Consider the following 16,554-nt stretch of genomic DNA (forward strand, 5'->3'; position numbering starts at 1 on the left):
TCAGCTTTTTGCAGAAATCCATTGTGCTTAGTCATCTAGTATCACTTGATGTTGTGTCTTTTCTTCTGTGTTTGTATGTCACCTTGGAGTACTTGATACTAGAATGGTTTAATTGTATGTGTCCCAGTATTGTCATTTAGAATAAAAATAATAAAAAAAAAGTAAAATGGTCCTTGAAACAGTCATTAAAGTATCTCAGGGAATAAACAGTTCTAAATAACTATTTGTAGATTTTTAGGTTCTTGTTCCTAAGAAAGATACACCTATTCTTGTTCCTAGATGCTTCTTGAAAATATGACAAGAAAAAACCTCAGTTCACTTCAACTGTAGATATAATCACAGTAAGTTTGGTGGGCACCACCATACTCCTTCCTCTCCAAAAGGAAGAATTTAACAGTTGGGAGGTTTTGCTTCCAGCAGGATTTTTTTATAGACTCTGGAAGTCAGGAAGATGTAGAGGTTTTGCAGCATGGACAGAAGCTCAGTAAAGTAATTGCTTTATTCAGGTCTTGGCAGGCAGTGGGAAGCTGAGCAACCTTTTTGGAGAAAACCACGGGGCAGTGCTTGCTCACTAGCCAGAGCAATATCACCTGATGGATCTGAGGGCTGCACAGAGCTCTCCAGAGAAAAACCAACTGCTACAACTCAGACTGCTACTGAAGTAAGTCAGTAACCCCCAACAATCAAAGCACAAATTGATGCCTCTCAACACTATGTTTCTGTAACTAAGGAACTGCCCAGCTCTGCAATAATTTCATTGTCTGGGTATGTTTAAAATGCAGGGTGGCATGAAGGAAGAGGAAGCAGTTTTCAGGATTATCATCTGTGCGACTAAGCTTAAAAATTAATTTAAAAGCTAGTTCAATTTCATTCCAGATTTTCATTTGTTCAGTTATTAGGGGTAAATGCAAAGTGGATTTAGTGGCATTGTTTTAGATGTGTTGAATTAAAACAGGATGTGGCCTAAACCACAGCAAGTACAACGTATTTTTCCACAATTCTCTTTTCAGTGCTTATTTCAGTTTATGCTGACAAATATTGCATGCTTCTTCTACTTGTCTTTCTCTAGACATGTTTTAAAGTAGGTGTGGTTGAAGTTTAGGCTTAGTTTAATGTTTTGAATTTAAGATCTTTTTACCTTGTCTTGGCAACAGCAGAGTAAAGTTAGGACAGTCTTTGAGAGGGGTCTCAGTATCCCTGCCTCTGAGCAGGAACAGCTTTACAGAGGGTGGCCAAGAAGGTTGGGTGTTGCTCGGGAAAATATTTGGGGAAGGGGGCTGAAACTGTCTACAAACTAACAGCAAACTTTTTGCATGCAAGCTAGAACCTTACAAGCAGTGTTCTCCCCTAGCCAGGGTGCCCCTTCAGTGGGCACACTGGGATCTCCTCCAGAGAAGGAATGATCTTGTCAGTGGTTTCTCACCTGCAAGAAGGGCAAAGCAACAGGGGCATCTCAACAGGGGGGATTTTCTTGGCTTGCCAGAGGGGAGAGAGGATAAAAGGGCCTGAACTGTTGACTTGGTGTCAGTGTGAGAGGTCTCACAGGCATTTGGCTCTTCTCTACAGACCGACACTGAGTGTTGGGCTTGGTGGGTGTGGAAGTTTTTACATTGCCTGGTGGGATGCTTTGCATGCAGTGGTGATGCAGGAGGTTCTGCTGGAGCAGCCAAAGCAACAAATTCAGCAGCACCCCATCTGAGATGTGTCCACTTTTCACAGTGCAGCTAGCTCAGCTCCATCAGCAACCTCATCAGTAGTTTGTGAGATGAGTCCAGTCCCGTGGCACTGCAACAGACTCAGGACATCAGTTTTCTTGAGTTCCCTGCTCTGAAGTCTTCCCTAATATTGACCTTCAGGGTCCAGGGTGAAGCTGGTGACCACTGTGCCTCATCTGGCTGTGGAAGGGAGGGTGGCTGATGTGATGAGAGCCATGAGGCAATGCTGAAGGGGAGCCCAAGCTCCACACAGAAGAGGACTTCTGATTTAGTGTGTCCTGATATCCTGGTTGCGGGATCAGATCAGAAAGTTGGAGATGTCCTGCTGAAGATGTTGGACTAGATGACCTGGAGAGGTTTAGATTAGGTATTAGAAAAGCATGTTTCATGGAGAGGGTTGTAAAGCACTGGAACAGCCTACCCAGGGAAGTGGTGGAGTCACCATCCCTGATGTGTTTAATAATGTGTGGTTGTGACATTTGAGGACTTTATTTAATGGTGAACATTATGATGGTACTAGGCTGATGGTTGCACTTGATGGTCTTAAAGGTCTTTTCCAAGCTTGACAGTTCTATGATTCTACCTTCAGAAGTCCCAATCCTCCCAAAGCATTCCATGGTCCTATGATTCCACGAAAGCAGCACTCACAAAAGATTCCTGTTTAATCAAGTATGTTTCCCAAGTACCAGGTTTGATATGGCTGTTTCAATTTTATGTGAAAGAAAATCTTTGGATTTTTTCTAATCTCCTTAGATAATTAGCTGCCCACCACCAACAGGATTTTAATGGAAAACTTTTGAATAAAGGTTATAGAAGAAGTGTTTGCCTAGGTTCAGAATACTAGTTTAGTAGAATGGCAGTGTAATATATTAAAGTTTTGCCCAGGAATGGTGGATGTATTAAAGATTACCTTGGTACTCCAAGTTTTTAAACTAGATGCCTGTGGAAAGGTAAAGCAAATTCTGTGTTCAGTACTTTGGTCTTTGCTGTACAGTGCACCCAGTAACATTAATATTTACCTTGTAAATTATTTTCTCTGCTTGGGAGATGCAAATATGTACTCATAGCTATAAGATCATGTTAATTTTATCAGGAGATCCAGTCTGCCAAATCATGCAACTGGATTGTTGCCATGGTCGTGACTTGTAATGAAAGAGGAGCTTTTAGCTGTGCCATGAAATAGGACTCCAGTGAGATTGGTCAGATGTATAATAGATGAGGCCTTGAACTGACGGGACTTAGTGAGTCAGAGTGATTTGGTAAGTAACATGTTTTTCATGCTGCATGTATAAAAGAATGACTAAGAAACCCAACCCCCAGGGTGAGAATGAAAATAAAAAGGGAAAACTGCTCATATCCTGACCAAATAGGAACAGTCCAAGTCCAGTATTTGGAACCCCATTTTGCCAGTTCTTTTTCTAAAGTTCAGAGACCTTCACCAGAATAAATGATATTTTAGAGTTCTGTCCTGCCTGTTATCCATGACATCCATAGATTAAAGAACAGCAGGAACTCTTGACAGTTCTCAACAAAATACTTTCAATCTGAGAGATAAATAATTTTTAAACAAAAGGAAGAGAAATATTTCTTCTTTAGATTCATATCACAAATGGGACATCTGAAGTACATGAAATTGGAATTGAAAACTGAAATCTGCAAATAATTTCAGCTATATGGCTTTTGCAGCACACATTATAACACGGAGTGCTTGCTGCAGTGCTAGTGCTGTGCAATAATTCCTTGGAAATGTACCTTTTCTTTCTCTGTTCCCATTTATCCGTCACCATTAAAGAGGTCCTGCATTAAAGTGATGGTTGTAATGAGGAAAGGAAAAGATACTGGGCTGACATCTGAATAAACAGCAGGAGAGGATCCATGACTGGCTGATCAAGATTATTTTTCCCATCACTATTTTAATGTGCAAGTCAAAAGTTTTCTTAGTAAAGGAGAGCAGCTTCGGGAGTTGATTGAACTTGTAGTGAAATGTCATCTTAATATTTAGCTGAAGAGAAAAGCCTTATTTGAAGTTTGTGAGGGGAACAGCTTAAACAGCAAACTATTTTGCTGCTACTGTTCCACTCTAGCCAAACTTTCAAAGTGTAATTAAAACCATATTCATCATATAGCATATTTTTCCCTCTTCTTGCCAAAAATATTTCAATGTATATTAAATGTTTTTTCTTCCTAATCAGAATGAGTGATCCAAGCTCCAGAGGGCATCCAGCCAGAAACTCCTGAGTTTTAATTTTAGCTTCTATGTGGCTTCTTAGCTTGTTTCTCTTCTCTGAAGGGCAGCAATAGCAGCCTACATATCCAATTTTCTCTCAGGATGATTCCTATTCTTATGTGGAATGCGGAAGGGAGCAGGGAACCAGCAGAGCCCGTGGGGTCCAATATTTTCAGCTATTCAGGAAGGAGGAGGAATTCTGTTGAAGCCCCACTGTGCTAGGTCCTCTGGGCACAGATGCTGACAGGCAGTTCCTGATCCAGATCTGGGTGCCACCTGAGAACTACTGTTTATGGACTTGGTTGTTTATTTTGTGAATAGCTGCTGTAGGACCTCTCTTCCTCTGAAAGCCCAAGCAGGATAATAAACAGTGCTAGCCAGCACCCAAGGGCCTGGTCTTAGTCGTGTCGCGATGTTGCCACACAGCCTTCCTCAATAAAACTTATACACAGGAAACTCTTTGATGTACAAAATATTTATCCCGCCTCTTTCAGGTCACAATTTTACCTTTCAGTGTTCTGTATGACACATTTGTGTCCAAACAGTTAATGTATGAACTGAAATCTGTAGAGTCACTTCCAGGGTGGGAATGAATTGGGCATGAGTAACGATGACATACTGCTTCAAAAAATTCAAGAGGCAAAATGAGAAAAAATTAAAAACAGGGGAGTGCCATCCCTGCCAGGGGAGTCTGTCACCTTCTCTCACCAGTTGCAGGAGTTCGTGGCTACTTCCCAACACAGCTGTCCTGGCCACAGCCCGTGTGTTCTTACCTGGTCCCTCCCCTGGAGCCGTGCCCTGTGCAGCGCTGCCAAACTATGAGCTCCATGAGCTGTTCCTCCCTTCCTCTTCTTATCTGCTGGCACCCTTCAGTTGATAATGCCTTCTTTCCCCACACACCTTTGCCTTTAGCTCTCCTTGCCTTCATCCTCTCTCCCAGGGGCAGCACACAAGGAAGGATAGTACTCATTAGAGGGAAAAGAGGGGGCTTGATCTCTACACCTGTTTCTAGGTAGAAAAAGCAGCAGGGCACAGAAGACAACAAAATTTTAACTTGAAAGTGTTATTTTATTTCTTGTGCATGTTTCTTGTATACACATCTGAAATGGGTTACTCCAACCATATGGCTAGCAGAACTTCTGGCTTCCATGAAGTTTCCTATTTTTTCTTTAAAATTGCTGTCACAGTTCTGGGGTTACATTGCTTAAACCACAGAGGAGTATAGTGAATGTAAACTATTGATTTCCACATGAAATGCTAAGTAAACTTTTCAATGAAGCAAATCAGAAGAAATTACCTGTGATTTAATCTGAATTTTCCTTTGTGGGTTTTTTTGCCTCAGTTTGATTGCACTCCAATACTGTCAGTTCTGTTCTTGCCCTGGCTGGGGATGGTTCTCTTGATTGTCTCCCAAAACCACTCATGGGCTCAGCCACCTGATGTTCCTGTGTTCTGGATGTTTTCCATCATCTCACTCTCAGAAAGTGGCCAGTGGCCTTTCCAAATATACTGTTCCTATTTCAGCCAGATTTTACCATCTGCTCAGTCCCTTACTAGCCATATAGCCATTATGAACCTGAACAGTTATATTTGGCTGATTGGTAGCTCCTTTCAAGACCACAAAGTTTCTCCAAGGCTCAAGGTATTGCAGCATAAAGTAAATTGGGATCCTCAAGTAGAAAATATGAAGATAATAGCTTTCCTCATCTGTCACATATACTAATGCCACATTACCCTCTGCTGCTCTCAGCAGCCACTAATTTCTGTCATTCACAGCTATCAGAAGACACTAATAATTCCAGCTCCCTTGCCAATACCAGTAACTTCTATCTTCTACTTGGCTCATCTTCCCCATTTGGCCTTTTCCCTGATCCACATGCAAAGAATTTTGATAATTTTATTAAATTCTCTCCTTCCTTCAACCCCTCCCCTTCAACTTCTACTATGACTATTTTGCCTCCTTCTGACTCATCCCAGAAGACCCTTATGCCTTCCTGTCACTTAAGAACCCCTCCTATAACATTTGGTCTGGGCTCTCCATCATCACTATTATTGCCCATTGCACAGAATTCCTCAGCTTGCTCTGTAGTGGGAACCCCTCTGCACTTTCCTCTGATCAATTGCTCCTTTCATGTTGACAGTCCAACTGCTTCCTGTTGACTCTCAAAAGCTGCCTTTTCAGTGAGCAAATCATGAAAGCACCTTTGTTTCATCTTTCTAGGATTTTCACAAAATACAGTTGAAACTAATTTTAACTTTTAGTTGGTATTTCACAGTGGGTAATTAATAGCCTATTACTAATGCTTTATTTTTATGTGTTCTTGAACTTGGTATTGCCTTGTGTACTGATTATTGGTTATGTACTAGTTATACATATCTTCCTTGCTAGTCCATAGTGATTCCCTTTTAATACCATAGCCCCTTTTCCATGGCAGCCCAAAAATGTCATATCAGACTGTGATGTTTGGTCCTGCAGTCATGAAAAGAGGCTCAGGGGCTCATTGCTTCATTGCTCTCCACAACTGCCTGAAAGGAGGTTGTAGCCAGGTGGGGATTGGCCTTTTCTCCAAGGTAATAACATAGGACAAGAGGACATAGCCTCAAGTTGCACCAGGGAAGGCTTAGATTGGATATTAGGAAAAAATTATTCACTGAAAGGGTAGTTAGATATTGGAATAGACTGCCCAAGGAAGTGGTGGAATCACCATCCCTGGACGTGTTCAAAAACATGTGAGCGTAGTACTTGGGGACATGGTTTATTTCTGAATATGACAGTGGCTGGGTTAGCAATTGGATTTGAGGATCTTTGAGGTCTCTTCCAACAGTAACAGTTTGATGATTCTACAACAGCTTGCACCAATAAGAATTTCAGCTGGGTATATTCTCACTGCTTCGGCTGGATAGGAGCTGTGAACAGATTCTCTTGTGCAGGTCTGTGGGTTCACTAGAAAGCCACAGGCTGACATTGCTGAAATTGGCTTAGAAAGCTGAGCAGAGACAGGCTTGTGCAGAAGTGTGCCAGGGGAAGGGGAATGTGCTGACTTGCATAGCACCGAAGCTAAATGCAGGATGTATTAGGATGCAGCAGATATGGAAAGAGCTGCCTGGTTCAGACAGCTGAAGGTGGATCTATGTGGAGCGCAAATTAGGCTCAATTTACTGATTCCAGACAACTTAAAAGAAGGAGAATTGCAGACAAGCAGGCTTGTTGCACAACTTATACACTGGAGAGTGAACCACTGGGTCAATCCTTGCCATCAGAGGAACCACAAATGTAGAGCCAGAGCCAATTCACTTTCATCACTTGCCATACCCATGCTGTTTCTGCCAGGATCTGGGGTGGGACAGATGAATTCTCCCATAGTACACTGTAAAAACATTGACAGAGGACCTCCACAGCCTACTGCAACATTACAAACCCTAAGTATCACATCTGGAAAAAATGGTACAGGGTCAATGCATGACTTCACTCAGGCACTTGTAAAAACCCCTTTACCACTATCAAGCTTACTTATGGTAAGCTGATAGAATTGTAGTGTATTGAAAGTGTCCTTCTCAAATTAGTGCTGTACCAGAGACACTCTGGCTGGTGAGTTGAGGGCAGGGAAAAGCCATGCATAGAAATGCTGCATTACTTAAAGGTATGGAGTCCGGTGTGTATGCTTGGTATGCTTGGGCTGTGACAGAACAGCTCTCCTGAGAGGGACAAGACTGACAAAAAAATGAGAATAATGGTTTCTGAGGGTGAGGTCAGGCAGGAACCTGAGCAGAAGCAGGCACAATGTAGCACAGATTTGGTATTCTCCTATGTACCGCCCTCTCTCTCCCAGTTTTTATAGTCGTTTAGGCTTGACAAATGCTAATCCTCTAAATTGGGATTAAAGCATTGCTTCAAGTGCTTTGGCACTGAAGACCATTCTAGGAGTCTGAGGAGCTCATCCACAACTTTCCACGTATCATAGGCCTAGGCTGTACCTGCTGTATAGGACTTTGGCCATCTTCCTGTTGAAGTTTAAGGACTGTTTGAAGAGGGAGCATGTCAGGTCAAGACAGAGAACTTGTAAGAGCTCTACTTTGCTGGAATTTTACCAGGAATTGCAGGTCCAGATTTGCCTTGTAACCCTGCCCCAGTGGGAGAATTTTTGATGTAAATTTGCTTCCCCAGTTATAAAATCATAGACTGGTCTGGGTTGGAAGAAACCTTACAGATCATCTAGTTCCAGCCTCCCTGCCATGAGCAAGGACACCATTCTCTACACCAGATTGCTCAGAGCCTCATCCAACCTGAACACTTTCAGGGATGGGCCTTCTCTGAGCAACATGTTCCAGTGTGTCATCACCCTCACAGTAAAGAATTTCTACCTAACTTCTAAACCTACTCTCCCTTCAGTTTCAATCTGCTCCCCCTTGTCCTATGCCCTTGTAAAAAGACCCTGTTGCAGACCCCCTTTGGATACTGGAAGGTGCTGTAAGATCTCCCACAGCTCTAATCAGCCTGTTCTCATAAGAGGTGTTCCAACCTTCTGATATCTTCACGGTCTTTCTCTGGACCTGCTCCAACAGGTCCATATGTTTCCTGTGCTGAGGACCCAGAGCTGGATGCAGCACTCCAGGTGTATTCACACTCTCTCAACCTGATGGCCATGCTGCTTTTGATGGAGCTCAGACAAAGGTGGCTTTCTGGGCTGCAAGGGCATCTCAGCCAACACCTCCAAGTCTTTCTGCTTAGGATTGCTTCCACTTGGTCCCCTGCCTGTATTTGTGCCTGGAATTGACCCAAGTGCAGGATCTTGCGTTTGGCCTTGTTGAACTTCATGAGGTTCATGTGGACCCACCTTTCAAGACTGTCCCTTTGGATGGCATCCCATCATAACATTATTTGTACGCCAGACCTCCACAAAAAAGAATAATGTATTCCTTGAAGGAGGATGTATTTAAAATGCAATAATATCGAATAACTCAGACCCTCCATTAGGAACTGCCATAACGACTAATGAAGCATTAAGAAGTTTCCATCTGCAGTTCACCACCACCGTAGGCCTCTCAAAGAGATTTGGTTGTTGTAATTTCGATGTGTCATGGTCTCAGTCTTGGTCCAAGTGATGGCTGCAGACTGGAACCATCAGGTGGTGGGGACAATCCTGGGGAAATCCATAGAACACAGCCTCTGTTGGGTTTATATTCCTGTTCAGATAATGCCCAGGGACCTCTTCCGGGTGAGTAGCTTCACGCTGGATGATGTATTAATGTGGATTGTGGGACACTTTGGGAGTCCTTCCTACTTTCTAAGACAATACAGTTGCCCACCACACCAGGCAATTTAGTCAATTATGGCCCATTGGCAGAGATGAACCCTCAGGCCACACATGAATGTCCCCAGGGGTGGGCGGAGGGGAGCCCCACGACCTAGTGGTTTGTGCGAGGGAGGATGGTTTACTGTGACAACAGGCACCATCATCTCCACAGGATCCCTCTCCTATGGCACATTATTCACCCTCTGCTTTATCAGCTCAGAAGTTAGCCATTACACACGCAAAAGCTCACCTCCTCCATATCAACAAAGCACTCTAGCATCTCCAAAAATGGGGGAAATGGTTTGAGTAATTATCCCCAAAGAATTCAGTCTCTCAGCCTTACAGTGAAGGAGAAACTAGTTCCCCAGAAACTTTTTGAGTTTCAGAGCCAGGCACATATACTGTCTCTTTCTGTCTTTTCCTTGTTCTCAATGAATTCCACCATCTCTTAAAAGTCCAGCTTCACTAGGAACAGTAGAAAAAGCTCTCGTTGTAAAAGAGCTCCTGCTGTAAGATCCTTGAGCCTTCTCAGGCTCACAAGGAAATTGCAGTCAAGTCTCAACTTGCCATATGCAACCTCTAGCTACTGAGCTGAAATGCAAAAGGCATGATTTTCATCTGTTGTGATTTTGTGTGAGATGCCACTGAGCTTGTGCTGAGCTCCATGCTGTCCACCCTTGCTAAACATATTCAGCATATTGCTGGATGCAGGCTCTGAAGGAGCAGGCCACAAGTTAGACCCAAAGACATCATCACATTGTAGAACTAATATGGCTTTAGGTTGGAAATAACAATCAAGCTGTTCAGCTCAGCCCAGTGCATTAGCTGTGTTGTGAGTCTTCTAGAAAAAAAAATTAAAAACCACTCCAGACAATCAGACATGCAAGCACTTAGGACAAGGAAAGTACAGTTCACTCTGTCAAGAGCTTGAAGGCTAAGTTCACTAAGAAACCCGAAAGTTTTAAGTTCCTTTGCAAAACCTATGTATCCATGCTTACAAGGCATTATTGGTAGATGATGAAGTCATTTGTTACTGTAATTATCTCATGTTCTGAAAAACAGAAGTACCTTTCAAACACTTTGGGATAGAAACAGATCTTCACTTGTTAAACAGTGAGTTGCAGACACAGAGCCAAATTTCCCTGTCAAACTTGTACACATACTGGATTTACTTGCATGGATGTAGGCTAGGGTTTGGCCAACACAGCTTGTCCCAGTCGCAGTGTTTCAAATGGCAATTGGATGCTCTACTCTGGCTAGCTGTTAGTGCAGGGACTGCGGGTGTCTTGGCAGTAAGGTAAATAAAATAATGGACTAGTAGTTAAGCTGAGTTCCTGGGCTTATAAAACCAGTCTTGCTGAGGCTTCAGCACTACTTTCACCTGCATGATTCATGTTGTAGCCACCTGCAGCTACAATTAGCTGGGTTAAGTGTGAAGTCCTCTGGGAACCTTTCTGAGGGCTCTTAGTAGCTCACTAATTTGTGCTGCTCTAGGAATTGGTTCAGGTCTCATTTCCTCTTTCCCTCCATAGAAGGGCTCAGCCTGCTGACACGTTTAACCCAGTCTCCTCCAGCTATGCACATGTGCCAGTTCTGTCCATTCATGGTGTAAGACTCCAATGCAGAGTGGGCTTCTTTTGCAAGAAGTAATAAAAGCTGCATGAGATGAGATGATTATTTAAGCCACTGTTTCAGTTACCATACCCAGAAGGGTCACCCATACCCAGAAGGGTCAGCAGAAACTTCAGCATTTCTACAGGGGAACAGAAGCCTTCTGGTACTTTATGAGAGGCTTTCTTCAGAGCATAGCAGTGTGGAAGCCTTTCTGCTGCTGAAGCAGACAGCTACTAAGGCTGAAGCCATGTCTCTCACCCAACTGCTTGGAAGGCTGTGGCTCAGCTACGCTCAGAGCATGCAGACCACATGGTGCCTAGATGATGTATAATAGCATTTATTTAGTGGTTTGGAGTTCTGATATTTCACTGGCTGGCAAAAGAGACAACTTCCCTCTAAACAGCAGTTACTGGCAGGTGCCAGTGCTTGTGTTTGCCCTTTTGTGGCGCCGTGTCCATATAATGCAGGCCAGAGTGGTGCGGAGGGGCTGTGCAGACAGCATCACAGAATGATGATTAGCAACTTCATGACAACATAAGTCAAAATGCAAGATTAAAGAACAACATGTAGTTAGCAAACAGGGTACAATTGTCTCCTTTTGTCATTAGGCTATAGGATAAGAGAGGATAAGGCAGCCTTGAAATATTTTGGTTGCCACTTGTTATCTAGAACCTTTCTAGCAGAAAGCTGCTAAATCAGCCTAGCTAAGCCAGAGGTGAAACCAATGTTCCAGTGAGTTAGAGAGGGCCCATCGCTTTTATCATATATATTAAAAAAGTGCTTATTACTTTTATCATGGTAATGCTATAAGACATTTAATTTTCCCACTCACACATCAATCCCCATTGTGCTTGACACTGTACAAACATGGAGAACTGCTCACCTCTCTGGAGCTCTGGGAGCACTGGCACAGAAGGTGCTATTCAAACTGGTTTTTTTCAGTGTATTAAGAGGAAATATGCTCAGCCTTATATAAAAATATCTACTAAAGTCAACTCAGGAGTCTGTCAGTAAAGATGCAGCTTGTTTCAGGAGTCCAAACTACTTCTGACAATGGATGACAGGACAGACTGGCATTGCCCAAAGTTTCTCTCTTAACTCTGCTCTTACTTAGTACTTGGCAAGAGTAATAACTTATTGCATAAGGTTATATAAAACAAGACTGTACTGTGCAAAGTGCCCCAAATTATTTAATCAATATGTTTCATGGTGTCTGGATGATTACACACCAAATGCCGGGGGCAACAAAGCAATAAAAGCAACAAGACACTGGAAGTATTGTTCAGATAGCTGTGTAATAATCTTAGGCAATTTAATTTTCTGTGTTGAAAGTTAATTACTTACTTTAGGGAAACACCGATTTAATGTTTTCAGTCAACTAAGTGGCTAAGATTCATTAAAAGGAACCCATATTACAAATACCTTCATGCCACATTGCTTTTATTTTCAGGGATAAAATTTTCACCTCCTACCCCCCAACCAACTTCTGTTCTAAACAGATTTCATACAGTGCTTTTCTCCATAGCTTTTGGGTGCACCATGTAAGAACATGCCCAGATGTCACAGGTGTTTGACACCAGCAGCATACAGCAGAGAAATGCAAGGAAATTCTCAAAATGAAAATTTCAGCTGCATCAGAGACAAAATGAGGCAAACTGTATAGGCAAGTCATTAATGTAACAGTGATTAGAGGCTAAAACTTAAGCAATTGTACCTTAAAAATAAAAAAACCAACCACTACCTCCCCAACCAGCCCCAAAGCAAAGAACAGCAGAATTAAGAAATGAGCCAGAAATATGTATTGGTATGTAAAGATAAATATTGGAAACTTGAATAATTTTGCTGAAATGGTCTTTTTAGTTGAGCCTCACTGAATTCAGTATACTTTGCCTGTAGAAGCACTGTCTGTTAATAGGCTTAAGGGAGGCATGGAGGAATTGGAAGGAGAATAACTAAAATAAACACACCCTAACTTGTTCATAATAACAGCATCTCCCAAATGCTTTCCTTGCTTTTATAGTCACTTAACAAACCACCGGTAGGTAACAAAAACATTCCTGCAAAGGGTGTGTGTGAACACAAAATCTGTCCTAGGGAGGAATAATTCAGTCAATCACAGAGGTGTAAATAACACTTCGAGTTGGGAAAGTAGTGTGAAAATAAGCAGCCCTTTTGCTTGATACTTGCTCTTTCATAGCAATTCTTGACATCAAGAGTCGAAGAGACAGAATTACCAACTCTCAAAACCTGACATAGGGCAAGATCTTCCAGGCATCACTAGTAAAAGCATCAGCCAAAAGTCTCCTCCTCTTCCCAGAGGCTCACCCACTGCCTCAGAGGACAGTTTTGTCATGTGTTGTGCATCCAGAGATGTGCACAAGAGTCTGATCTGCACTTTTATCCCAGAACCTGAAATGTCTGAGGTACTGCCATCCCATTTAGATACTTGCCAGCATTTTAAAAGCTGCCACTGAAATACTCTTTAATCCTGGAGTGAAGTTTTGCTCATCAAAATTTGCAAACCTTGCCTTACAACTTATTAGCTGCTTTGAATCTTATCTCAAAGTGAGGCCCAAGGTGTGGTACACAAAGCAGAGAAGGGAATGCCTTTCTTGCTTGAAGGTCTTAACCCTTCAGCATATGTAAGGCTTGCAGCAGAGAGGGTAGATGCAGGCCCCTGACATGTGGAAGGCATTTAAGTGCTTGCACAAAGGATGGGAGGGGAGGGGAGGAGAGGAGTCAAACATCAAACAGAAAACAGAACTCTGGAAAAGCTGCTGTCAGCTGCCAAAGCATGGGGCTACATAAATTGTGGACTGGGCACTGGTGTCCAACGTCTGGAGAAGTCTGACTACTGGAAGCTCAACTAGAGAGTCATATCTCTGATCAGCTGCATCAGGAAATGCTTGAGTGCTTGCCTCCATCTTCTTTTCTGGTATTTTAATCTTCATTAATTTAGATGGCTACTCAGATACCCCAAATCTGTGTCCAGAGCCTAGGACAGAAAATTTCAGGGTCAACAGGCCGCATTCTTTGCAACAGGAACAGAGTAGAACCAAATATTTTTAACAAGTGTCATCACTGTCTTCTGATTACTGTCCCATGAACATTGCAATTTGCTTCCAAATTCAGCTGTAGCTGTTATCAGGTGGGTTTCTGCTTATCATGCTGCTGTAACTAGCACTTCATGGCAACAGGTCATCCTCCTCTTTCAGGTTCAGATAGCTCCATCATCTTCTAGCAAATGAATCAGAATTCTGCATTTTTGCAGTGTACTCCTTACTCATCATTTTGTACAAGTTTAATGACTCCTTCTTTCTCTTAGGTCTGCGTGTAGTAGAGAACCTCCAAACACATTTGTAGCAGTACTGCTGTTCTGTGCCCCACCTGGGCAAAGTGGCCATGGAATAGGTGGATATGCAAAAAACATCACTAACAACAGTTTGCATACCTAGACTTTCTACTGCAGAAAAAATAGTTATTATTGGTTAAGTTATAAGGTTGTGTTCAATTAGGTTACAAAAAATTCAAATTCTGAAAGAAATGCTGTCTTCTTACAATTGAAAATTGCATTGCTACCTTTTTATTATTATTTGTTTAATTAGCAGATAAGAAGAGGGGACAAAGTGGGAGGATTTAGATTCATGACCAAGTTCCCCTCTTTGCTAACAGGATAGCAGTAATAGTGTTATAACTTGTCTTTTGCACAACATATATCTCAGGTTCTACTAAAGATACAATACCTTATCCCCTGAATTAGTGAAAGAAACAAACAGGCAAGTACTAACTGCAAGTAATTTTGTTCCATTTAATTCTCTTCCAAAAATGAATCACAAAGTTCATAAGCTTATCTTACTAACATGAGTCTTGTCAACTCTCCTTTTAACTAACTCCAGCCCTGTAGCTTTGAAGCTCGCCAGGGTTGTGGGGCATGGAGCTGAGCAGATTTCCCAGGAAAGCTTGAGCATGTGTGTGGGAGGGGGCAGCGTGCCATGACTGTGGTCTCACTGTAGCTTTTTGCAACCATTTCCAATGTCAGAGTGACCTGCAGTTATTTAAAAAGGAAGTTTCCAGCTGCAAGTATCTTTAATTTGCAAGTCTTACATACTCAGTGAAAGAAGCCTGCTGGGACTGGTATGCATCCCTATTAAAGTCATATGAATACTTTTTTATGTTTTTAATTACACTGTTTGCATGACACCTCTAATCTCACGATGATCACATAGGAACTCTGGTTAGGTTTGCCTTTCACAGCTCAAGAGCGCTACTGAAACAATTTTTATATTTGAGCACTGGGATGTGCCCAGTGGAACCAGAGATGAGTCAGCAGTTAGCTGTGGTTATTTGAATAGCAGAACGAGCCCTGCCTGCCGCTAGGAAACCGTCCACAAAGGTCAGAGCGAGTGCTTAGGATTTAGACACCACCACCCTGGTGACAGGAATTCTCTCCAGACCTCGGCGGTTTTTAGAACAAGCACCGTTCTATTTGACATTTGGACGTTGCTGTATTAAATACCAGCTACTTGGTATCTAAATGAAGAATGCTCGACACCACTGCTACTACCCACAGTGAGCCCTGCCTGCCACACTGACAGATGCTGCTGTCTCCCCAGACAGGGGGGTTAGGTGCTAAAATTAGTAACTGTTAAAACGAGGGTATTGAGTAAGGATCTGCTGAGTCTCATCAGCATGAAATACTGAAGAGGAGGTAAGGAGTCACCACTGTCCTTTCTACAGGAGTTGGGGCTGTAATTCACATGCAGGGACAGCCCAGCTGACAAATTGACTGCTCCAGTATGGAGAGAGCTGAGTTGCTCAAGGATAATCAGGTGCTGAGCCACAGCAGCTTACAAAACACGGCATTCAAACAGAGTGAAGACAGTGAGAACCTTTACAAGTTATTACCTACACTGGCAGGAGTTTGTGGGGGGTGTTAAGCCAGATACAGGATGTGTGAGACAGTTCCCTGGCAAGGCACTACTCACAAACAGTCCTGGAGAGGAAACGGTTTATAAGCTAAAACTCATTTAGGGTTCAGCTCTGTTGCCCTGCAACCACAGGAAACAAGCATCCCAGCCCCACTTATGAGTCATGGCTTTTGGGAACTTCACCTTGAAGAGCAGGAAAGAGTCCTCTCGAGGTAGAATGGATCTCTTTTATTCCTTCTGCTGAGATCACTGCCTAAGCTCCTTCATTTGCCAAAAAAAAAAGAAAAAAGAAGGCACAATAAGAAACACAGCTGCTTGTGATGGTTCCACCCTCCCTTATTCAATTGTTCAGTGGTTTAACATTCAGCCTGAATGTTGCAGACCTACTTTTAATTCTCCCTTCTAGCTGAGAGGATTCAAGGCCACATTGTTCCCGCCCTCCACTCAAGTGACCTATCTGCAAAACAGCTGAATTAATAACAAAAATAAAAGGAGAAAGACATCCCACGACAAACGCCTTCATGTTCTGCTGACCCACTTCAGTGAGAACACTTGAAAACTCTGTGGCTCATACTGAGAATGATTTTGCCAGGACTAAGAACTGCAATTAGTCTATAAAACCAGTGTTACTTGTTCCAGACACACACAGACTTTAAGGCACCCTCTGCATCCGAGCAGGGGTTTAAAATTTCTTTGCAAGACAAATCCCAGGCCTCTGAGTTACACACCAAAAATCCATTTTTATCATTCTCTCTGACATGTTTTTATGAGAGCAT

The sequence above is a fragment of the Passer domesticus genome, chromosome 1 (assembly GCF_036417665.1).
Source record: "Passer domesticus isolate bPasDom1 chromosome 1, bPasDom1.hap1, whole genome shotgun sequence".
Lineage (NCBI taxonomy): Eukaryota > Metazoa > Chordata > Aves > Passeriformes > Passeridae > Passer > Passer domesticus.